General features: G+C 42.4%; 1 protein-coding gene and 1 long non-coding RNA gene across 11 annotated transcripts in view; one reads left to right on the top strand and one right to left on the bottom strand.

The window, feature by feature from the left end:
- The window catches only part of SRRM4 (serine/arginine repetitive matrix 4), a 508596-nt gene that overhangs the window by 269018 nt on the left and 214126 nt on the right, over positions 1-25452 (top strand). For 2 of the 10 annotated variants that reach the window (XM_070475276.1, XM_070475278.1), the window contains one exon: positions 1302-1465. The exons of the other annotated variants lie outside the window; for them this stretch is intronic. The gene's annotated coding sequence lies outside the window, so the exon portion shown is untranslated. The remainder of the gene's footprint in view (positions 1-1301; positions 1466-25452) is intronic. 10 annotated transcript variants of the gene reach the window in all.
- LOC110127193 (uncharacterized) lies at positions 8765-16233 on the bottom strand. The gene is made up of 3 exons (XR_002310704.2): positions 16057-16233; positions 10534-15066; positions 8765-8944 (listed from the first exon to the last, which is right to left on the bottom strand). It is a non-coding gene; the product is annotated as an uncharacterized lncRNA (long non-coding RNA).

Here is a 25452-nt window from a genome sequence, read left to right as displayed (position 1 = left end):
GATTGGTGTGAGCAGAGGGAGAGTGATAGGAGCTGCCATCAAAGAGGAAGATAGGTGCCAGATCTTTATCCTTGACCTTGTAGGATAAGATCCTCCAAGTATAAGGGATATGGGTTTTGTTTTAAGGAAGAAGGTATGTGTGAATTAGATTTTAAAGTATCACTCTGGTTGCTGTAGGTTGTTCCATCACACTTGACTGCAATCCAGTGAAACAATTTGGTCAGCTAGTGCAAGAATGAAAAACAATTGTTTGTTGTCCTTTGAATGATTTCAGTGTCATGCCCCTCCTCTTCCTTCCCTTCCCCCTTGGGAACTCATGTGTCATTGGTTCTGCTACCTTATGCCACCAGGACATTTGCTGGAACCACCCCTTCTTCTTGTGCTCTCTTTTCTCCTGGGTACTCTTGGTATGGCTGTTCATTCCAAAGTCCCATTCAGCAGAAAAGAAATGACAGCAATGTATATGTACAACAGTAAGGGACTGGCTAAGCAAATCCATTTATGGTGATGCTTCTGACCATCAAAAATGATGCTTGGGAGAAGTGATTGCTGTTGCTATACCAGTAGTAACAGTAGCTACTCGAACATCTATTGTGCAGCAGACCTGGTGTTAATAACTTACATGTTTTACTCCGTTTAATCGCCTCAACACTGAGAGATCAATTCCACTTTTGTCCTCAGTTTATAGATGAGGAAATTAAGGCTTAAACGTCTTGCCAAAAGAACTAAATAGTACATGGTTCAGCAAGAGTAAAATGCAGGTCTATCTGATTACAAAGTCCATGTTTTTAACTGATGCCATCTGCCTCCCATTGGAATATAATTGTGCTGCATTGCTAAGTAAGAAAACTGATTATTAAATAATAAGTGCAGCCTCCAGCCCATCTTTTTCAGTACCAAAAGGGCATGCAACAAAATATTAAAAGTTGTTATCTCTGGGTGGTTAATTATGGGAGATTTTTGCATGTGTTTATGATTTTTGTAATTAGAGTTAAACAAAAGCAATAAAAGGTCTCCATGTGTTTTTCTTCCCTACTCAGCCCCTCTCTCCCTCCCCTGTGATCTCCAAAATGGCTCTGGGTTTCTCTATGAATGTAAAGCTAACATGGCCGCTTCCCCTTGGCCTTCCAGCTTTGCAATTTCAGCACAATTGTCTAGATTGCTTCAAATTTTGCTAGCATTCTAGATGCTGAGTTAGTTGCAAATTTTTCACTTTCAAAAACAAAAGTGTTGTTACTTAGCTAGAGGCTTAAATAATAAATCTGCAAATGATCCAGCTCCCTAACATTTTTGCCATCTAGGGTGAAGACTGGGGGATGACCACAGCTCATGATGATAAGAAGATCACTTAATTTGCTCACTGAAGGGGTGGACCTGGGCTGTCAATAGGGAGACCCAAAATCACCCACGTGTCCTTGAGCATCATCTCAGGGGAAGAAGATCTGCATGTGTCCTGTGTTTGAAGGTAATTTCAGTGGGAGAGAACTCTCCAGCTCTGCTATTCATGCATGCATGCATTTGTGCATAAACACAATATTTATTGAGCACTAACTCCCTCCAGCACTGTGCTGACTGCTGGGAATTCAGCATTCGGGAAGAAAGACTCATCTCCACTTTGGTGAAGTTCACAAAGTGGTGTATATGGGGCCAACAAACACTGAACACATCCTCAAATTTTTAAATGTGATATAAGGTAGAAGTGTAGGATGCCATGAAGAAATAAAGAAGGGAGCTAGCTGAATCTGAGAACTCAGGAAAGATAACCCCGGGAAGTAATGTTTAAGCTGGAAATGGAAAGTTGCCTAGGAACTAACCAGGTAAAGAAAAAGGACGAAGAAAATGTGTGTCACAATGAGAGGGTACATGTAGAAAGACCTGGAAATGGGGGGAAGCAGGGTACTACTGTCCCGTTGAAAGAGAGTATGATGCACAGATTTACACAAGACAGAAAGAGGCATGGGATGGGCTGGAGGAGAAACCTTAGCCAGAACCAGAGGGTCTAATAAACCACATCACAAAGTTTCCAAGTTATCCTAGAGATGATGAGAAGAAAGCTGTTGAAACATTTAATTAGAAAAGAAGTTTAATTTTTAAATGACATCACCAAGCAAAGACAGAGCTGAGAATAAAGTTGTTTCTTGGAATACAGGATGCTTTTGTGCCAACACATTATTCTTTAAACAAATATTTAGGCAATGTTTACCATATAACAGGCAGAGCCCTGAATGCTGGGGAAATGGAGGAGAACAAAGGTCTCTAACTTTAGGGAGCTTATAGTCTAGTAGGAAGAGAAAGGCAATAAACAAAAGATACAAATAAGTAGATAACATAATATTAAGTATCACTAAGATTCATGAAGAAGAAAGGCAAAGGAAAGTAAAGGAAAGCATAAGCCCATGCTATTCCCATGGGTGGTCAGAGAGTCCTGTGAAGTTGATACTTGAGCAGAAAACTGGAGGAAACAAGACCTCTGATTCACCAGACCTTCTCAAATGGTCTCCCCTCCATGGACTTTTCAGATGGTCAGGTAGGGTTGAGAGTCAAATGAGGCTTTTGACAATAAGGAAGGTTGGTTCCCTTGGTCTGTTGGACCCATGACCTTGGACATTTGACCTTGGGTGTTTTAACCTTCCATGTCTGCTGCTGCTGCTAAGTCGTGTCAGTTGTACCCGATTCTGTGCGACCCCACAGATGGCATCCAACCAGTCTCCTCCATCCCTGGGATTCTCCAGGCAAGAATACTGGAGTGGGTTGCCATTTCCTTCTCCAATTCATGCATACATGCTAAGTCACATCAGTTGTGTCTGACTCTGTGCAACCCTATGGACAGTAGCCCACCAGGCTCCTCTGTCCACAGGATTCTCTAGGCAAGAATACTAGCTGACCACAAATGAAACATTCAATCACACCATTCACATTCAGTGCTGATCTGAACCCCCAGAGTTATTTAACAGCTGCTTTAATTTTGTCTCCTCATCACAAGTTACCCTACTGGATGTATGTACTTATTGACCTTTTCATTTAAAAACAGAGATGAACCTGATCAAATGCAGGGCAGAACCTAACACTGCAGCCCAAGCACATCACAACAATGTATGGCTGAGATGGAAATCTCCTGGTGATATAGCAGGCATCTATTAGGGAGCCGAGTCCAGGGCTTCTTTACTCATTAATCAGAGCCTCCTGATAAAATCTGCCACAGCCAGAGTGGTGGTGTATTCTTTCTTTCTTTTAAAAGATATAAGACAGTGTCATTGTCTTTATTGATCTCTGCTACCGTTATTATCAGAACATGCTCTTTAGAGTCACTTCCTATAGCTCCTCTTCCCATACTTTTCCTGGTAGCTTTGCATTCAGAGAGGTAGTGATTAGTAGAGGGTTAAGACTAGATGTTTGATGTCTGATATTCTGTATTGAATCTCAGCTCTTTTACCTACAAGCTGGGTGACCTTGAATAAGTCACTTCACCTCACTGGACCTCAGTATTCCTGGGCATACACTGACAATAATCATGCCTCCTTCTTTGAATAGTTAAGAAGATTAAATAAAATAATGAGCATGGCAGTCTTTGGGCTTCCCAGGTGGCACTAGTGGTAAAGAACCTGCCTGCCAGTGCAAGAGACGTAAAAGAGACACAGGTTCGATCCCTGGGTCAGACCCCTGGATTAGGAAATGGCAGCCCACTCCAGTATTCTTGCCTGAAGACTCCCATGGACAGAGGAATCTGGCGGGCTACAGTCCATGGGGTCACACAGAGTTAGACACAACTGAAGCGACTTAGCATGAACTCTTTGGAAATGATTCCCCAAGATGTAGCTCATAAGAAAGATTCAGGGAAGCTGTTATAATTTAAATTCATGAGCCTCATTAACAGATATTCTGAACCAGAGGCTAAGGATGGTCATTCCTGGGTGGTTTTGTATAAATGGTTCCTAGGGATGGTCATTCCTGGGTGGTTTTGTATAAATGGTTCCTTAGGATATGCTTGGAGGAACATTGCCCTATATTTGTATTTTGCTGAATTTTTTCTACTATTTCCACAGCCTGAATTATGCAGTGCCCAGGCATCCTGGATTCTGCCTTTCCTCTAAGACCCATTTTAGCTGTCTCCTCTTCCATAGTCCCTTCCCAATTTCCTGAGGCTTGACGGCATTTCTCTTTCTGCTGGCTGCTCACACATTTTTTTTTTCTCTCCTTAACTATGGCACCTTCTATTAATAGACTAATATTACAAACTAAATGTTATCTTCTAGAACCATTAGATAAATACATATAAACTATGCACTAGATATACTAGATATAAACTATGCACTATATATTACTTTCATGGTAGTGCAGATAACCTGTTATATCAATATAGAGATAGGCAGTATATTTTGTGGGTTTCCCTGGTAGCTCAGATGGTAAAGAATCTGCTTGCAATGCAGGAGACCTGGCTTTGATTCCTGGGTCAGGAAGATCCGCTGAAGGAAATGGCAACTCTCTCCAGTATTCTTGCCTGGAGAGTCCCATGAACAGAGGCACCTAGTGGGCTACAGTCCACAGGGTGACAAAGAGTTGGACACGACTGAAATGACAGCATGCGTGCACTCTGTGCCAGGAGTTGTGCTAGCTACCAGGGTTACAACATTGAAAAGGATTGACAGGACTTCTAGACACAGAGCCTAGAATCTGTTTGTCTCTCCTTCTCTAGATTAAAAACTCCTTGGCTCCCAGCTCCCACAGTAATCCAGTCACCACTGAATAGAATGACATCAAGATTTTTGAGGCTCATGGATGAAAGCAGAGGCCACCCTCATCACATCTGTGTGATCCAACTTGTGCCTATGGCTGATGGTCAAACACTGTCTTCTTGAAATTATATCTGTTTGTGGATTTTCATCTTTTAGCAGTCAAGCCATTATCTATTCCCCTGGGTTTGTGCGTTTGTCACGTTTGCAGCAGCTGGTCTAACACCATTGGGGTTTTGCCATATTTTCATCTCTTCTAGCTAATTTCCTTGGGATTTGATTGCTTTTTTGAAAATTCAGGTTCCAAGAGAGGAAGAATTATAGATGCCACAATGACTTCACAATATGCAGACTTCTGTTCATCCATTCATTCATTTAACAAGAATTTATCTCACGCCTGCCTATGCTATAGACACTGTTTTGGCTTAAGCCTCGCCCCTACAGGTGCTCAGTTAACATTGGTGGAATTGGTATTTTACTGGTAAATACTCTATCTCTGGTTCTGGGAGCTTTTCCTCTCTTTAGTAGGCAGCGGATGTGTGAGCATTGTTGATCCAGTGGTTTCTGTCCTGGGGATTCTGCATTGACCAACTCTGATGTAGAGCCATCAAACACATTAGAGCTCCATTATCTTCAGTGTGACAGGATGTGTTGTGCAAGACCAAAACATTGATGTGCCAAAACAGAAAGAAAGGAATGCAGATTTTTTTACATTTGCAGTGAAACTCCCATCAATCACACCACCAAGACTCAGAGCAACTGAACTAATATCTGAGCTGTAAGATTGCACTGTCTCTGACTTTCCTGTCAATCAGATATGTTTGTGCATGGCAATTCACCATCTGAAACAAACACCAAAAGACAAGGGGGTAGGAAAATAAACAAGGACACAGAAACATCCTGTCAGTGTGCCCAAAGTGTGCTAATTACACTGAAGGCTGTCTCAGGTACCAGATATATATTGGGTCCATATCCATTCTTCATCCTGTTCGGAATGTTTCCCAGCCAGTTAACACTCTCCAAGAATGAAAGAGGCATAGTATCATTGATGATGTCGTCAACAATGTGATCATTATCATTGTCAGCAAAGCAAACACTCATGTGGGTCTACTATGTGCCTCAAAGATTGTGTGTATATATTCTCTCTCATTCTTCACTACCACTCTGTAGCAGAGGTACTCCTTACCATCCCCATGTTGTAGATAAAGAAACTGAGAAACAGAGGATGAGTAACTATCCCAAGTAAGTGACAGGGTTGGGATTGGAGCCCAGTTCTTGGACACCTAAGGTGGGTGAACTGTCAGTTGTATCATTTGCTCTCCAGAAAAATCACAAACTGATAGATTCAAGGGTCATTTGCTTTAAGTAAGTTGAATTGGTGAGGCCAAAGCTGGTAAAGGTTGATCAGGGGACCTCAGCCTGAACCAAACTGATGGTCAGATCCTCTCTCGATGTTCGGCTCTAAGGCTGCTGAAGGAATGCTGAGCTGACTCATGGGTTAGCACTCCTGTAAACTCTGAGAACCAGGCAGCACTTCCGTGAACGAAACGTAGTCTGTGTCCTCAAGAAGCTCCTAATCTGGTGGTGAGGAGAGGGCGTGGGGACAGACTCTGGGAGGGGCTCTGTCCGTGTCCACCACAAGATCTCTGAGGACTAAAGAAGGAGCCCCAAACCTATTCTTGGAAGCATTAGTAACAGTTCTATTTTTGGGGTAATCTTACTCAGAGAATAGGTTATCCAACCTCTCTTCCTGCCAGTAGTGCATCTATTAATTGCTTCTCTTTATAAAGCAGTTGGGGAAAGGCTTAGAACTCCAAGGAACAGAAATCTATCAGTTCAGCTGTTTTTTTTTTCAATGAACTCCTTTATTTTCTACTCAGGGTACCAATTAAGAAATAATAAGATATTACCCCCTTGGTTTCTTAACTCCCTGCTCTCTAGTGTCTCTCCTTAAATGGTTTTGAGGGGCTAACTGAAATGAAAGCACCTCTAGCCCCCTTCTCTTGCCTTGGCCTTAGGATGATATGACAGAACAAGATTTGTCCAGGCCAAACTCCTTGACTAAAACCTGGTCACTACTGTACTACTTCCCTAAAGGGATGATTGGCAGTGATGACACCTAATTACAATTTCTTATTTATATTTGGCATGGAGATCAGCCTCCATATATACTGTGAGAGAAATAACTAGCAAGCATGCAAAAAGTTTTATGACCTAAAGCAAGATGAATTTAAAGACTCCTGATTTTGTTTCTTCCCTTGTTGTAACTCCTAGAAATTATCTCATGGGCATGAAATGGCCCGAGCCTTAGGGTGCTATGAGCCCCAAGTGACAACTTGTTCAGCTCTGTGTCTTCAAGAGAAGGAAGCAATGGCACATAGAAAATACCCAGGGGTTCTTCATCAGCTGAAACAGGACTGTCCAAACGTCTCCTAACACAGATTGTAGGAGAACAAGACATCAAAGCAGAGACCTGAAGGATGAGTAGGAGTTCTCTAGGAAGAGAGAAGGGATGTGAATGTCCCATATAGAGACAGTGTATCTGTAAAAACAGAGAGAAAGAGCAGTTAACCAAGTGTTTCCTAATGTATGTCAATGACTAGAAGGTAAGATCTAAGAAGGAGAGTGTAAGGAAATGGGATTAGTGGGGGTAGGCAGGGCCCTGCATTTGGAGAAATGGCTTTGTAATAAAAATTCTGATAATGTTAAGAATTGCAGAGTGGAGATGGGTTTGAAGAGGAAAAGTTTCTGCTTTAGGGAAATACTTTGAAGAATTTTTTCCCATGTGTTCAAATTCCCATTTTGTGGTCAGTTGATGATGGATACCTCATGTCAAAGAGAGTCCTATTCCAGATATTCTAATTATTGCAATGCATCCTAATATTTCCACATGATGCAATTTTACCTACAACATCAAGTCTTATACCTTGTCAATGCCATTTCTATTTTCCTCCTCTTCAGCATTTAAAGTCATGCATTTACATGTGTTTCTTTTGGGCTCAATAACTTTTGAGGCACTCCCTCCTTCATGTTTGTCCTCTGGGAGAGACATTTCCTGAGAAAAGTCTTTGGGTTGGAGTAGATATGTAAGGGGTACCATTAAGAGCTTATATACCATTAAGAGAACATATGAATCCTGCTCTCAAGCCAGCATTTATACACTGAAATGCTGCAGCATATGGGTCACTTCCTTCATTGAGCTTAGACAGCAGAGATAGCCTTTCCTCTGGGCCTCACCCAAGTTCCCCCTTAACTTCCAAAGTGGTGGGGGATGCCCCTGCCCAAGAGGGAGGAGATAGTACATTGTCTCTAAAGTCATTGAAAGGAGAGAGAGATTGGAAAAGAGAGACTTTGAGATTCTCTCTGGCAGGTTTGGCCCAGTGAAACCATTGCCCCAATCACATGTCCTTGGCTTGGTCAATCCAGATCAATTACGTTAACCTTCCCCCACGTTTGGTGATCAGATGATGGAAGGGAAATCTCTATGAGTATGGTGACTATAACTAAAGAAATATACCTCTATTTTGGTTCTTTCTCCAATTAATTAATATTTCTTACCAACCAAGAATATTATATTCATCGTATTCTTGCTGAGGAGAAAGAACCAGTGCAGAAAGTTGTGTCTGGGGAGTAATGATAGAAGTCCTGTTCCTCATGCTCTGGTGTGTTTGGTAGAGCACGGGCTTATCTCTCCACTGGTCCTTGAGTGACAGAACATTTCGGCATCTTCAAGAGGAAATTCCTGTGAACTGAGCCCTTGGGGAGGGATTTTCACATTAATCAAGGGTTTTTACCAGAGTCTACAGAGGTAAAGAAAGCCAACACCACCACCAATTTCAATTTCAGGGCATAATGGATTAAAGTTATTTCTAGAAGGAGATGCCAGTTATATGTTATAAGGAGGTGATCATGGAAAATCACACACATGTGGGCTTTATATCAATTAATTTCACTGCATAACAAACCACCTCAAAGATCCGTGCTTCAAACAATAAACATTTATTATTGTTTACTTGTCTGTAGGTCAGCTGGGCAGCTGTACTGATTTAGAATGAGATGGGCCGATCTCAGCTGGGTTTACTCATGAACCTGTGATCAGATTGTGGTTGGTTGGAGGCTTGCTAGTCTAGGATGGCCTCATTCATGTATCTAGAAGTTGGCTGGTTGCTAGGTGGGGTGATAGGTAGTGAATGAGCCTGGTGTCTTTCATAATCCTGTAGAGTAACCCGAACTTGTTACAATAGAGAGAGTGAAAGTGTTTAATATCTCTTGAGCCCTAACCTTGGAACCAGACATACTCACTTCTGTTGCATTCAGTTAAACAGAGCAACTCACAAGACCAGCCCACATCAAGGATAGGGGAGACTCTGCCTCTTGATAAGCTGCAGAGTCACGTTGCACAAAGCGTGGATACAGGAAAGGGTGAAGAATTCAGATGATTTTGCAATTTATCTACCACTGAACAAAAGGTTTTGAATGATGTAAAAGCTGTGAAGTGCCTTTAATAAACTATGTAGCTAACCTCATGGTCAGCTGACCTCAGATCTATCACATTTCCAAAGGTTACAAGAGATTTTTTTTTTTCACCTCTGGGAATGCAGACTACAAGAGATGGGCACCTTCTCCCTCCCCATCGTCTCCTATCTCCCCAGCACTATGATGATACCCATGCCCTGCACCAGGCACCTTTAATCCTTGTATAGCCATGTTTGATGGAGTCAATGTGATGAAGTCAACCAGATGGAAGGAGGATGCTGGGATGTGCATGAGGCAGCAGAGGAACAAACCCAGATTCTCGCTCCACTCCCTGACTCTGCCAGCTGCTCAACCCACTTCCAGATGGATGAATCAGAGCCTTTCCAGAGAGTTCAGCTCAGGCCTCCCATTGCTAGGCAGGCATTTAATATGGGAAAATTTTAATCACGTTTGTTTTCCCATGTTTCGTCCTAACGACAAATCATTTTTAATGGGAGGCAAAGGGGTGGGATAAAAAAGATGTAGCAAATCTTGGCTGACAGTTTTATCACCAGTCTCAGATCTCTGGTCCCAGGGCTGAATTTGCCACCAACTGCAAATCTTCCTGAGTGAGTGAGACGTACAAAAAATGGGAAGAGGGACCAATGTAAGGTTCTCCGGGGGGCCCTGTGTTGCTCCCTGCCTCCCAGTTGTCCACCAGCCCCCAATAAGAATTTGCAGACATCTGCTGTATTCCAGGTGTTTTCGTGTTTGCTCTCCCCTTTCGGCATATATGGAAACTGACACTTGAGGCCCCTGGTGACTTGTCAAGGGTTCACCTAGCTACTGAGTCATGAAGCAAGGGCTTAAATGTCTTACTCAAGAGACTGTGTTCCTCACTGTGGCACCGTGCTGCCTCTCTTTATCAATCACAAAAAATTTAGCATTTCTTGATAATTATAATTTCTAATATTTGAGAGATCCAAATTGATTTCTCTTTCAGATGTCTCTTTTCCTAAAGTATGCTTTCATACATAGACTAATCGCAACATGGATAAATATGCCATGCAGTGTTTCATGTGTGATCCTGGAAGAGCCAAGGCTGACAACATATCTGAGTTCCCTCTGTGGTAACATACACACATGGTCCCTGATCTTCCATGTATCAGGCAGAGCACTATGAACCCTTGCTCTGACTGAGACCTCTCTTGGATCACCTGAACTGTGTTCGTCTTTGTGGTAGAAACACCATTGGTTTTAGAACTTCAAAGGAGACCTGATTTTACAAGATGGAATCTTGCTGGTGGATCATGTAACCTTTTATTTTATTTTAAAAAATTAAGCTTACCTTTTTAATTACATGAGTAATACATGACCACATCTGGAGTATTTCAAGAAGTTCTGAGATATGATATTTCATGCAAAAGTACTTTGGTATATTTCCATCAGATGAGGACTCTTGAAGAAACATATTCACCATCATATGGCTTATTGCATCTTTAGTTTATTCATCTGTGAAACAGCATGAAAAAAAAAAAAAAACCAGAAAGTTCATTAGAGGGTAATAAATTAGAAATTTCAAAGATTTAAGTGAAGAGCCAGGAAATATGACTGTGAAAATCAAACTGTAGGAGAGTTTCAAGCAGAAGGCAGGTGGTCAACAGCAGCGAATGTTACTGAAGAGTCAAGTAGAACGAAGGCTGAAAAGTGACCATTGAATCTAGCATTGAGAGGTCCTCGGGGCTCTCGAGAGTATTTCAGTGGGACTGTGAGAATGGGAAACTAAACGGTGAAGGAAGCAAGGTGAGAGGAAGTAGAGTGTATGGCTTGTGATTTCTAGAAGTTTGAACAGAAGCTTAGGGGAAGCTTCTACTCTTGGGGGTAAGCCAGGATTGAATGAAAGTGCTCTTAGAAGAAGCATACCTTTCTTGTTGTGAGGGAGGATCTAGTTAAGAAGTGAATTAGAACATATAAGACAGAAGGGAAAATTGTTGCAACAAGGTCTCAATGAAGTGGGAAGAGTTGGGGTCAATAGCATAAGGGAAGGAGTTGGCTTTAGAGAGAAGGAACAGTTCTTCAGTCTTCATAAACAGGTATTTATTGAGCCTGGTCCATGTGCCACTATCCAAGGTCCTGGAGGATATAATGAGAAACAAGGCCTGGCCCTCCTGTCAATGTTTTCACAGTCTACCTGTTGCTTCAGGCCAACTAAGCAGGCTGTTATTGTATGCTGATATGTAGTTTCTAACTCAGGTCTTTAGAGAGGGTCAGAGAAGACTTCTGAAAGAAAGGCTCTGAGCTGAGACTTGAGGGGCCTATGGAAAGAGTGTTCTTGCAGAAGGAACAATGTGTGTGAAGACCTGGAGGTCAAGGCTAAGGTGGTCTACCTTTTACCCTCAGGAGGAACAGATATAAGTAAGGATGGGTAAAGGCATAAGTAAGTTTGAAGCAGAAGCCAAAGTTGCTAAAGTGCAGGTTGAGTGGCCTGTTTTCTTGGAGAACAGGAGGCTGGGGGAATTAATGGAGGCAATAGAGATATTTTGAGTAAGGACTGTAAGACTGGAGATGAGATGAGTCAATTTATTGTGTATTTGAAGAGAAGGCATTGACTTCCACCCTGTAGAAAATGTGTCTACTTCTCATTTCCACTGCCATCAGTGAGTCCAAATTATCCTCACCTTCCCTCTGGACCACAGAAATAGCTTGCACATCAGTACCTGTCCATCCATTCCTTCTTCCTCCATTACTTTCTTTATGCAGCATCCTCTTAATTAGACCACATAGTGTCCCTGATTAAAACCCTCTGATAGCTTCCCCTTGCACTTAGGGGGAAAAAAGATCTAGACCCTTTGCCACATCCTACAATGTCCTGTGTGGTTTCTCTCTACAATCTCCAGACTCATCTTGAGCCTCTTCCTCTCTAGTCCAGCCACTCTGCCTTCTTTCAACCCTGGCTCAGATTTGCTATGCTTCCTCTTGCCCCCAGCCTTTGCATATAAAGTGTCCTGTGGCTGGGTCTCTCTTGTGTCTGTACCATCTCCCAAACTCTGTCCCTACCCCCACCCCCAGTTAACTTCACACAACTTACTCTTTGAACTTTAGCTCAATCTTTACCATCTCCAGGAAGCTCTCCTTGATCTTATAGGATAGGTGACATCTTCTTCTTTATTTCTTTTCACATCTCCTTCTTGACAGCACTCAGAGGATTATAAATCTCTTTATTGTGAGCACTTCATACAGGAGCAGTTTTACATTTAATTGCCTAATTATTTGACTGACATCCCTTTCAACCATTACTATAAGCTCCCTGAGAGCAGAAATGGTATCTGTTTTTCCCCTTCACAGTTACGACCCCAGGACCCAGCATACGGTCAGACACACAGTAGGCACTCAATGAATACTTTACAAATAAAGCCATGAATACATGAATATTAATTAGCAATCCTTGAAAAACCATTGCACCCTTAGCGAATCCTCATTGAGCTGTTGATTGAATACAGTTTCATCTGAGCATGAGCAACCTTTTCCTCCCAAACATGTCCATATGATGATTTTCATCTCTTTGTACAAATATATCAACTCCCTGCAGCCCATGCACATATGTTGTGTGTGCACCCCCCACCCTCATAAACACATCGTTTAGACAAGAGACGGCAGACACGCTCTCATCAAATCCATGCCTGCGACCAGGAGGTGAAGCAGCCCTCATTGCTTTAGCACACATGTTTATTGATGATGCAGATTAAACTTTAATCATATTGCACCGTTTCAATTTCCAATTGAAATTGAAAGTCTGAGCCACGTATGGGTTTTTATTACCTTCCACTTACACTGCTGATGGAAGCGATCGGAGGGGAGCCATCTTCTTGGGCCTCAGGTGGGGCGGCTGGGCCATAAATCAAATTAATACTGCAATGTAGTGGAGGTGGTAATGCACAATATGAGATGAGAAGGGTTAGGAGCAATTTAGTGAGTATGGGTTCATCATCAGGGTGGGATGGTGTGTGAGGTATAGGGGCTCCAAAGTGGAGAGAGGGGCTTCTGCCTCCAGTTTTCTGCCTGGCATATGCCAATGGCTGGCATCTTTATAAACAAAGCAAAATGCTATTCAACCATGCTTTCAAAAACAACTATGACAGCGAGTTCCTTCTGAAGAAGAGTATGGCTTTTCCACGTGAGTGTTTTAACTTGTGAATCCCTAAAGACAGCAGACACTGCTAAAAGGGATGACAATTAGTGTTTATCTCACATTAGACCAAAAGACATTTTTGCAAATGTATTTAGTATTATTGCAATAACACCTGTTGCTAAAAATGTGGATATCAGTATTCACACAAAGGCAAAACATCAATATCTGTGATTTTTGGCTGAGCTTTTATTCTCTGTTAAAAATAACCATCTATTTGGGTAGAGGGAAGTTGTCTTAGGTATCATGCTATTACTTGACCATAAAATAGAAGCTAATCAAGCCTTCAGGCCCCAGTGGGAGAGTAATAATAGCAACAAGTCGCATTTATTGAGTGCTTACTGTATGCGAGTCTCTGTGCTGAGCATTTACCCAGTTTGCATAGCAACCATATGAAATGTGCCATTAATACTGAATAGGTATGAAGCACTCATTCAGTGCATGGCACAGAAGCACCCAATTATATTAGCACTTTGTTGTTGTTGTTCCATTGTACACATGAAGAAATGAAGATCTGGAGAGATGGAATGACTTGGCCAAGGTCACAGAGCTAGGAAGTGGCCCAACTGTGATTTCACATCTAGATGTCTGACTTTAGTGCCTGGAACTTTAACCACTAGTCACTGCTGCTTCCTCATCCAGAAGCCTCCCTAAGAAGAACAGATTTGTAAATAAACCCACCTGTGTTTTGGGGTGGCGTGGGGTGCAAGGTTGAGTCTATAACTGGGAAATTCATTGTGGATGAATCAGTTGAAGAATTCCAAGGTTCATGAGAAATTGGAGAGTTGGATGGATCAGTGACCTAATTATTCTTTCTAAGGTGTCTGCTTTGTGGTAGCTTTTGGGATGCAAGAACGAAAAAACAAAGCCATATCCTCAGATACCTTAATCTATAAGGCAATCCACTGTTTCATGTGGGTTTTGCCCAGTGTCTCAGCCACTCCACTAGTTTGCTCAAATCCCTTTCCCAATATGAGAACTTACACGAGGATGAGGATGGAGCCTGGCTAAATGGCCATAAGCACTTTCCTTATATGGCTTCATTTTTGCTCAACTCCATCAAAATCACCGTTGGGGAGGCTGCCTGAGTTCCATCTTGCACACTTTTCAAGACCCTGGCTTTTTTCCTTCACCTAAGACAAATACTCAGCATCTCAGCACTGGAAAATCTCCATGCCACTGGCAGGTAAAGGGAGGAAAGGAAGAGGGAAAATCTAAGCTAAACCATCTAAAATTCCAGCAGGATAGCTGAAGATAATAGCACCATTGGCCTTGCGTTATAAGATCATGGTTCCCACTGTGTGCTGGGTACTTTAATGGTTGCACCAGGTGTAACATCACAGCTCTTCCAGGGAGGTGGGACAATCTCCATTTTATGGAAGAGGAAACAGGCTCAGAGAGATTAAGACATTTGCCCAGAATCACTGGGCACCTATACACATGTCCCATCCCAAAGTGCATACTCTTTCAATTAATGCAACATTGCCTCCCACTTTTATTATTAATTTTAATCTCTTACCTTTTGTAATAAGTTATATCTGCAAATGTTTCAAAATCCAAAGGTGCATCAGTGTATATATAGTGGAAAATTTCCTTCCCTACCTCTAAATCCTGGTCTCAGTCTTACAGTGAACATCCATCAGAGAGGAAGAGGTGAGAGGTCTGCGGAGTGTCCTCCAGGAGTTTCCAGGTCAACTATGATGCCAGAAAAAGCATCACAGAGGCAAATTTACTAGACAAGGCAGATCAGTGTGACAAGTGTCTTCCAAGCTGGATACAAATGCTTTGGGAGAACAGCCAATATATTTCCAGATATTGGGGAGAGACCATCATGGGTGCCTGCATGGATGAGGTAGCATTTGACCTGTCACTGAGGTATGAGGAGTGTATACAAGACTAGAGAGGAATATTTGAAAGGAAAATGTCATTGGTCATGCATTTGCTGCCCCAGGGTCTTCCCAGAAGTTGGTCCCCAGTTCCTGGAGCACATTTCCTTCCCCTTCACCCTGACCAATTTCTATTTACTTTCTTCTAGTCCCAGTTGTAATATCCTATCCTTAAGGAAACATACTTAGACAACCCTCTTATCTGGATTTTATGGGCTTTCTTGGCACCTGGTACATCTTTATTTATAGCACTTTCAATTATTTGAGTAATTCCCTGACTGATGTCTGTTTTTCTCTAGACTATAAGACCCACATTATCAGGGACTGTGTCTGCCTTTAGATACTGTTGTCCCTCTAGGCACCACAGTTGAGACTCAGTTAATAAAACCTGAGTTGGAGCCTCACTCTGGTGCTCACTAGCTGAATGACACTGGGCAGTTGACTTGAATTTTCATTGTTGCATTTTATGAAAATAATAATAGCAAACACTTATAACACTTTCTATATATGCCAGGCCTCAATCTAAATGCTTATGCATGTAGTAACTCACCTAATATACATAACAACTTTATGAGATAGGCACTACTATCTCCATTTTACTCATGAGGATACTGAGACCCTGATAAGAAGGCAGCCTTCTAAGATAGTCTCCAATGATCCCCTACTCCTAGAATCCATGCCTTTTTGTTATCTCCTTCTCTTGAGAGTACACTGGACCAGTGACTTGCTTTTAATCAGTGGGATATGGCAAAAATGATAGATCACTTCCCTGATTAGGTTACAGAAGTTGGTGACTTACATTTGCTAGAAGACCATTTTATTTGCCTTCTCAACTTGCAGGCTTTGATGAAGCAAGCTTCCATGTAGGAACTGAGGCCAACAGTCCAACAACACTCAAGGAATTGAATCCTGATAGGTTTGAATGAATGTGGTAGCAGATACTCCCCTTGACTAAAGCCCTGGCTGACACCTTGACTATCCTCTTGTGAGAGACCCTGAATAAGAGGACCCAGCTAGGCCATGCCCCAAACTGTGAGATCATAAATGAGGGGTGTTTTAAGCTACTAGATTGTGGGGTTGTTACACAGCAATCAATGACTAATACATCCAGGAAGCTTAAGTCATTTGCCCAAGTTTACACACCTAGTGCAGAGAGAACTTGGATTTAAACTCAAGGAGTCAGATTGTGGAGTTCATGCTCTGAGCACCATACTTTACTACCTTATTGGAATGCAGAGACACTTCTTATACCTACTTGAAAAGTTTTCATACAAATTAAAGGATACTATGAATGGAAAATGCTTAGTAGAGCACATGACACCTAGTAATGGATTAATAAATGTCAGTTCTAGTGATTATTACCTTTCTTGTTATTTGACACCTTAAAGACATGAGCAAGGAAGAGAATCAGTCCCATAAACATGAAGGCTGAAAAGATGCTCACAGCTGTCTTCAAGAGAGTAGCTTTTTGCCTTCATTAAGAACTACCCCAAGGAAAGTCTTTAATGAAACATTCACGAGTCGCCACTGCTGGGGAGGCTGAAATGGCAGCCCCCAGGTGGCCTCCAACCACAGGCAGATGCACTCGTCTGGTTTTCCCTCTTCCCCTGCAGTGTCTCTACTGAAACCCTGGAGAGCAAGGGGGGAAGGTTTGTCTGAAACTAAGCAGACATTGTAGTTGGGCAGGAATGGATTTGAGAATTCTAAACAACACTCCCAGGGTGTTGTTTTCCTCAAGTCAGGGTATCATGAACAGAACAGATCTGGGATTTTTAGAGCTGCTTCCCTCCCCATTTTTTTAGGGAGTCACAGGAAAAAGGATATTTCTGAAGCCTGTATCCTGGCAAACAGCCACCATCATTCATTCTGTGCCCTTCAACCCTTCCCAGCGGACAGGATGAGGAATTGCATGGGTTTGCATAGAGGATGAAGATACCTTGTATTGATACCCATGACTTGGGCGTGTGTGCATGTTCAGCCCCTCAGTCATGTCCAACTCTTTGTGACCCATGGACTATAGTCTGTCAGGCTCCTCTGCCCATGGGATTCTCCAGGCAAGAATGCTGAAGTTCCATTTCCTCCTCCAGGGGATCTTCCTGACCCAGGGATCAAACCCGTGTCTCCTGAATCTCCTGCAGTGGCAGGTGGGTTCTTTACTACTGAGCTACCTGGGAAGCAATATGAGTTGGGCACCATGTTGGAAAAGCTTTGTCTTTTCCACCTATGTGTCTCATTACTCCTCATCCAGAACACTTCATTTATGACACTCTGGTCAGCAAATATGTGGAAGTTTTTCCCCATTAGTAGAAAGTTATTCTCCATGACTGAGAATTTTATGTAAAACATTCAGCTAAGTGCTTTACAGTTTAACTCAATTTTGACACTGTCAGCTCAGAGATAGTGTCACATCCAACAGGGTAAGGGCTCAGTCCCACAAGGCTTTCCCACCCCCCTTTAGGTGTCAATCAAAAGTAGTAATTCCACAGGTCACCCACAAATTCTAACTTGGCTGTAAATCAGAAGTTCAGTTTATTTGCTAGAGCATCTCACAGAACTCAGGGAAACACTCATATTTACCAGCTTATTAAAGGATAAAGGATATAAATGAACAGACAGATGGAGAGATTCATAGGGTGAGTCTGGGAGCATCCCAAGCACAAGATATCCTGTCACTGTGAAGTTGGGGTGCATCACCGTCCTAGCATGTGAATGTGTTCACCAACCTGGAAGCTCCCTGAACCCCATCATTTTGGGATTTTTATGGAGGCTTTATCAGGTAGACACGACCAGTCATTGATCTCATTTTCAATTCTTCTCCCTTCTCAAGAGAATGGAGTTCTGGGTGCCGAAAATTCCAGACTCCTAATCACAGCTTGGTCTTTCCAGTGACGAGCCCTCATCCAGAAACCAGCCAGAGTCACCTCATTAGAGGAAAAGACACTCATACCATCCAAGAAATTACAGGCATTTCAGGAACCCTGTGTCAAAAACTGGAGTCAGAGACCAAATATTAGAACCAGAGATGTTCCTAGTGCTCTTATAACTTAGGAAATTCCAAGAGTTTCAGGAGCTTTGTGCCAGGAATCCAGGGGCAGAGACCAATACATATACTTCTGTTATCTCACAGGGACCCAGAAGAATGGGGGAGGACATGGGTCTGACTCCAGAGGTCTGCCTTTCATCCCTCTAATCATGGTGGACTGTAATGATAGAAAAGTTATAACACTTTTCACAACAAAGCCTAACATTCAAACAGAATCAGGATGCATCCTTCTCAAGGGCAGAAAAATATGGAATATATTCTGACTCCTTCTCTGTCTGCGCCACCAAGAATAGGCATAAGGCAGATTTGTCTGTGTTTACATAGTGGTCTTTATTAGCATTTCTCAGTTAATTTTTTAGTGTATCTATCATCTCTGAATCTTACATTTTTGCCTTGCCTGATAGAGGCTGAGTTTTCTTCTTGGTGTGTATATATTCCCTAAATAATTTATGATTCCTGATATACAACTACTGACCTTTAGGAAAACACAAACACATTTGCTATCTTATGAAGATCCAAGAAATTCAGAACGTTTGAAGACACCAATGACTGGTTTGTTAGTAGAGTACCTTGAAATGTCAAAACTTATATCCAAAGAAGTCAATGCCTGAATTCTTCCTTTATTTGTTATTGCTTCTACTCTTTCAGTATAGAGTGTGGGTTATTATGGTGATGGGCAGCTGGGATATTGAGAGACTCTTGGAGAAAATATATTATCTATGTGAAATGATCCATTTCTAAGTCAGAATGCAGATGGTGTATAATCTCCTCTTATGGCCCAATCTGATTAGTCGGCCACCACAAGGCTGAGAAAGTGCCTAAACGTTACTTAACTCCCATAAATTTGCCATCTTTAAAGCTCCTGGGACTCTTGTGGGTAACATCCATGAGGAGGAATGCTCCTTCAAGCACACAGGCATTTAGTAGGGGTTGGCAAACTATGGTCCACAGGCCAAACCCAGCCTGCTGCTTTGTTGTAAATAAAGCTTTATTGGCACACAACTATGCCCCTTTGTTTACATAGTATCTAAAGTTGCTTTTGTGCTATAACAGCAGAATTAAGTAGTCATGACAGATACTAAAAATTATCTGCATAACCTAAAATATTGGCTGCCTGGCTCCTTAAGTAAAAGTTTGCCAACCCCTGACATAGTTGTAGCTATGGGAGAAGCAGGGCCCTTTTGTAATAGAAGTCTAGAAAGATGATGAATTTGGGAGACCTGAGCTAAATCTCATCTCCTTGACTGACTAGCTGGATGAACTTGATTGCACCCATGCCGCTATCCTGGTCTATCTCCTCATTTGTAAAATGCAGACACCTCTGTACAAGCTGGCATCCTCCTCCAGGGCAAGAGCCATGATAATCTGGCCTTTCTTCTTTCCTGTATTTACTCCTGAAAGAATGCTGGTGATATGTGTTGGAGGAGTTGAACAAATGTTTGCTGAATGAATGTGTCAGACATTATTATCTCGCAGAGTTGTCATAAGGCTCAAATGGGATAATAGTGCACACAGTGAGAAATAGAATATGCTCCAGGCACCAGAGGCTATTTTAGACAGATCCATCTCTGGTTTGCAAGCTTGGGCCAGAGAAAATTGGCATTGGCTCATGTAGTCTTCTCCTCGGACTTTGTGTCCTGGCTTTCCTTTGTTTCATTTGGGTTCTTTTGGTTGCGAAAAACAAGACTCCTTCCAGTTGCCTTCAAAACGGCAGTGTATTATTAAGGCAACTGTGAACTGTAATTCAATCTGGAAAGCTGTCAGGACCAGCGACTGCTTTAGGTACTAATGTCTCTTGTTCTCTCTCTCTCTCGTCCTCTCTCCTGTTCTCTCCAGTTATTTGTTCAGTTCTCCTTCCTCTCTGTTGGCCATTTCCTCTCACTCTTCATCTTTTCTGCTCAGGTGTAATTTTGGTTTATTAGTGGCTTGTCTTTCATATCTCAAGGTGCCTTTTCATCCTCAGCCCCTATGACATCTCGGTTCCCAGCTTTACAGTTTTCAATACCTCAGAGCTATCTGATTGGTCAAATGCATCTTGTCATCCCAGGTCACACAGGTCATAAGTTATTGGCCATGTTTTGGACCCATCATTCCTAGCTCACATTGCCCACATGTGTCCCAGTTAAGTGAAAGGAAGAGGAGGCTATTTCCTGCTGAAACAATGAGGCCCATGGGGTAGATGATTTTCCTTGAATGAGTTTCTAGGGGCAAGCATTGAATGGCATCCCTAGTGTGACTCTCTTTGCTCCTCTTCTTTTCTTTTTACTTAAGATTTTATATTATTATTATTATTTTTTAGCCATGCCATGGGGCATGGAGTATCTTAGATCTCTGACCAGGGATTGAACTCGTACCCCCTGTAGTTGAAACATGGTTTCCTAACCACTGGACTGCAAGGGAATTCCCACTCCTCTCTTCTTTTATAGTCTCTGTCTAATATTGGGTGAAGTAAAATTATTTAATATTACCTTTGTGACATGTGACTTGTGGCAATCGAAGGTGGATGACCAACTTCACAAACCTCCAGTTTGTTTACAAACATAGGGACCATTGGAAAGCCATGATATTTTCAGATGTACTGTCCCCACAATGTCCTTGAGGTTTTCCCTCCAAGCAGCCTGTGAGGTTGGACCATTACATAGAGATAAGGTGGGGACCTCATTGCTGGGCACTCCAATCCTCTGGGAAATGAAACAGAGAAGCTAGGTTAAAGGTGGACTTATATCAGGAAGACCTTTTGAGTTCTGCTAATCATGCAGACTAGAGTAGGAAATGGCAACCCACTCCAGTATTCTTGCCTGGGTAATTCCATGGACAGAGGAGCCTGGCAGGCTACAGTCCATACAGTTGAAAAGAGTCAGACACAGCTGAGCAACTGAGCACACACTCAAACAGTCATGAAGAATACCCACCTCCCTACCTGAAGCTAGACGGATGAGGACCTTTAAATGTACTTGAGGTCAAAGTCAAGCAAAATGGGCAAAAATTGGTTTCATTTGGCAGACCTCTCCTGTTGGCGCCTTATCACCCCTAGGACTTGTCCTTTTCATGATGATAGCTTCCTCTTGCCTCACCTCTTGCTTTCCAATCCCAAAGTATCAGATAGAGATCTCAGGTAATAAAATGTTAAAACAGACACAGGCTAATTTTAGCAGAAAATGAATTTATTAGAAGGATATTGGATTATAGAATCAATGAGAAGCCTGGATAACACAGCTCAGAAAAGGAAAGGGATACTCTGACTTCTGAGTGGTGTGAAGTGGACAGCATTCTTGAAAAGGTGTCCCTCTGGAAGAGATGATGGCAAACACTTTTACTCTTTAAGGCCCTGTACTCAAGATTCAGAGTCACAGCAGGAAAGGGCTGATCTGCCACATTTGAATCATACATCCTTGGGTGGGAAATAAAGTGCCTTAACTGTTGCCATCATTAAGACTGTACACATTGAGTGAGAGGAAATCTCCCCCAGGAAATTAAGGAGCTATTACTTAAGCTGGAGGGAATGGATCTTGGGCTCCCAAAAGCTGACAAATGTTCTTTGCTACAAGGCAGAGACTATGACAGTAAGGATCTCAAAAACAAACAAACAAACAAACAAAAAAACAGAGGCAAGGAGGACTCTGTGGGCAGAAGGCTGCCCCATTCAGATCACTTCTTATCAGAATCAGATCATATTTTGTCATCAAGAGAATTAAGTAGTGTTCTTTGCTCCGAAGACAGTTTCTGTTCACTGAAGCCAGACCAGCATGTAATTGGAGCAGATAGGCATCTACAAGCTGTGATTTGAAGAGTTCTTGGAAGCCTCCTCTCCCAACACTATCCCCCTAGCCTCTGGCCACTTCTTAATGACAGGAAACACCCCATGCATAAGCCATCTCTTTGGATTCAGCATCACTCGTCCAATCTCCCTACTGAAATGGCAAATGTCCCTTGAAAGGGCAGCATCTTGGATCTTAACATCTGAAATTGAACAAATTTTTCACTCATTTACATTAAATCAATTCAAGACCACAAACACTGAGCACCTATGTGTTGCATGCCAGATGCAATGCTTGCTGTATGCCAGTGTGTAAAAGTAAACAAGATAGAAGCAGTGCTTACACAGACAGAACGGATCAGTAGGAAGGGCAGATACATTAATATGCAAGGATTTCTTCAGAGGGTGGAGTGCATTCTTCCATGCTCCATCTTCTGCTGAGCCCCCTCCAGGTCACCTGGGCTGTCTTTCACCTTCCCCTCCTATCAGAGCTGAGCATAAGGATCCCCAGCTGAAAGCCTCATACCTGAGACTTGCAGTTAGCACATCTGGCAGATCCATGTATTTGAAGACAAGCAAGAAAACCCTTGGTCTTTCCAGAGACTGCCAATGAGCATGGGGTGAGATGACCAGCTGCTTTACCAAGCTGTTTGCTCTATATCTTGCAATAGGATACTCGTTTAGTCTTTTTTTTCCTCCCAGATCATTATTTCTCATTACTTTGGCATCTAAATATTTTTGCATGAATAGCAGACAACTGAGTTTTGGGGGGGGAATAGCTTCAAAGGGTGACTCTGTCGAGGTTATGATATATGAATTTAGATATTTTCTTGCCTTGGTGGATAGGTATAGATGTGTATGTTTTAAGGGCTCTCTTTTCCCCTTTTTGTATTCCTCCAAGGATGAGGCTAATATGGTTATAATAACAAAATTAGTTCACCACTTACTAACTGTTAATTTAATTTTTAATTGTCCATTAAATCAGGTGCTGGGCTGTTTATATTTTAATTTTAATGTCAGAGAGTTAAATTGGTTTCCAAATGAAGGTTAACAAGGGAAGGCTATTCCTGACTCTGGAAACGAGTGAAATCATGTGGAATCACAAACATGCGGCTGTTGTTTGGAGTGTGGACAAAGCATGAAGAATGAGGATAATCATAAGTAGTTATTGAGTCTTGCTGTGTGCTGGTCTCTGCACTACGTGTTTTAGATGCATAGTCTCATCGATTCCTTACAGAAATGCTATGATGTAGCATCTGTTCTTATCACCATTTTACCTACAGGAGAACTGAGGCTCAGAGAGGGAAGGATGTGAGCCCATGGCTCACAGCTTGACTGAGCCAGGAATCAGACTGATGTCTCTCTATCTCCAATTCGAGTGCTCTGAATTAAACTGCTACACCACCTTGTTTGAAGATGTTGCTCTGAGGAAATAATGGGAATAGACATGAGAGTGGGAAGACAGAGTAGTATAATGAGAAGAGTCAGGCCTTAGAGGGACAGTAATGGATTCCTCCAAAATTAAGATGAAGCATTCCTAGGCAAGGTGATCTAACAGGTCCCCTCGGGCTGCTGCATCTTCAGATTCCATGACATTTCACCTGCAGCGGAGTGCTGTTAGGAGCTGAGCTTCTCGTGGGCAGAGGAGGGGCTGGGGCTGTGGGCATCCCTGATGCCCAAAATAGAGAGAAGTCAGAGTGATGCCTGCATTTGAGTCCTTTCTCTGGTTCTGTGCAGGAGAAAAGAAAAAAACCAAAAAAAACACCAGCAGAATAGGAGTTCTCATGGCTTAACTGTTGGGCAAACAGTGTTCTGTAGGGGTGTGAGAGGGGTGGGGATGTGGGGGGGGTGTGGGTGTTGATATTCAGCAGTAAATCTGGAAAACCCAGGGACAAATAAGGCAGAAGGGCAAGTGAGAAGAGACAAAGTCACAGCAATTTCTGAAGTTTCTTTTGAGAGAATCTCTAATATCCTTAGAAGGAGCAACAGATTAAGCTCTCATGGGCTCACCCCTAACTGGGGATGAAATGATAGACAACTGACAACTAGATAGCTCCTCCCTTCTTCCTCTCTTCCTTGCTCACTCCCTCCCTCCCTCCCTTACTACCTCCTTCAGCCCTCCTTCCTTTTCCCCTAGCTCTCTTCACCCCTCTCTCCCTCTCATCCTCCCTTCCCTCTAATAAATACTTAATAGAAATTCTCTGATTCTGGCACTGCATTGGGTGCTATGGAAACAGTGGTACAGAGTGGCTCTGTCCCTACCAGTTGCCAGTTCACAGCCTAGAAGTTTCCAGGGACATGAGCTATGAGAAATGTGTCTTGTATTCAACCTCCACCTTGGGAGGTTGAGTCCTCTCATTCTAAGTGGAGTCAAACTGAAAGAGAAACCATGCCATTGCTGGAGACATTCAGTCAGTTTCAGTTTTTGCCAAGGTCTGATTCTCCTGTGACACCTTAGAAGCATCACTGCATAAAGGTAAAGAGTTTGGACTCCAGAGATGACTTCTAGGCTCCAAATCCTGCCTTCTCCATTTCTAGCTTTTAGACCTTGGAAGATAGTTGTTCTCTCTATGCCTCAGTTTCTTCATCTGGAAAATAGATTTAATATGAGTTCATATCTCAGAGAATTACTGCCAGCATTAAATCAGAATATTGACATAGTGCTTAGGAAAATGTCTCACACTTACAGAGTAGATGCTGGATAATGTTTGTTAAATAGATGAGGCTTCTTTTGCATTTCCCTGAATAGCTTATGGACTAAAATCCTTGCCCAGACTTCACTAATTTCCTCTTATGCTTTCTTGTACGTGACCCTGGGTCTCTGATAGAAACGTAGTGGGACATCCAAACTGACTTCAGCTGTTCTCTCCTGCGTCCTCATGAGCAGCTTCTAGGCACAGCTGGCTTTTACTCTGTATCATGAGTAACCAAGGACATTTGTTTTGTAGAATTCTTGGAAATATTGCTGGACAGTCAGGTTGCCTGGGTGACATGCACCATTTCTTTGTATGCTTGATACCCATGGCCCAGATTTTAGTTCTTGGGAATTCAGTGTTTATGCTCTAAACCATTCCCCTAGGGAACAGATCTTACATGTGTAGGATGTACATGTTCAGGAAAATTAACCTTGTAGCAAGACTGCCTGGGTTCCCAGATGTCCCTCTAAGAACATCAGGGAAGGTCCCAAAGCATGATCAAATTAAATAAAGCTAATGTTCTGATCTTGTCTCCCCAGAGCTCTTCCATACCCATCCAAGGGCTTCTGAAAAACAATTGAGTTCTAAAAGGAAACAAGAGGAACAGTCAATGGGACTTGGTGTGGTCTGGCTAAATTCCCACTGTGATTAAATTTCATATTCTACACTGGGCTGGGATGATTTCCAGAGACAAGTCTG

The sequence above is a fragment of the Odocoileus virginianus genome, chromosome 12 (assembly GCF_023699985.2).
Source record: "Odocoileus virginianus isolate 20LAN1187 ecotype Illinois chromosome 12, Ovbor_1.2, whole genome shotgun sequence".
Classification (NCBI taxonomy): Eukaryota; Metazoa; Chordata; class Mammalia; order Artiodactyla; family Cervidae; genus Odocoileus; species Odocoileus virginianus.
Note: the sequence above shows the minus strand (reverse complement) of the source record. Positions and strands in the feature narration are given on the sequence as shown.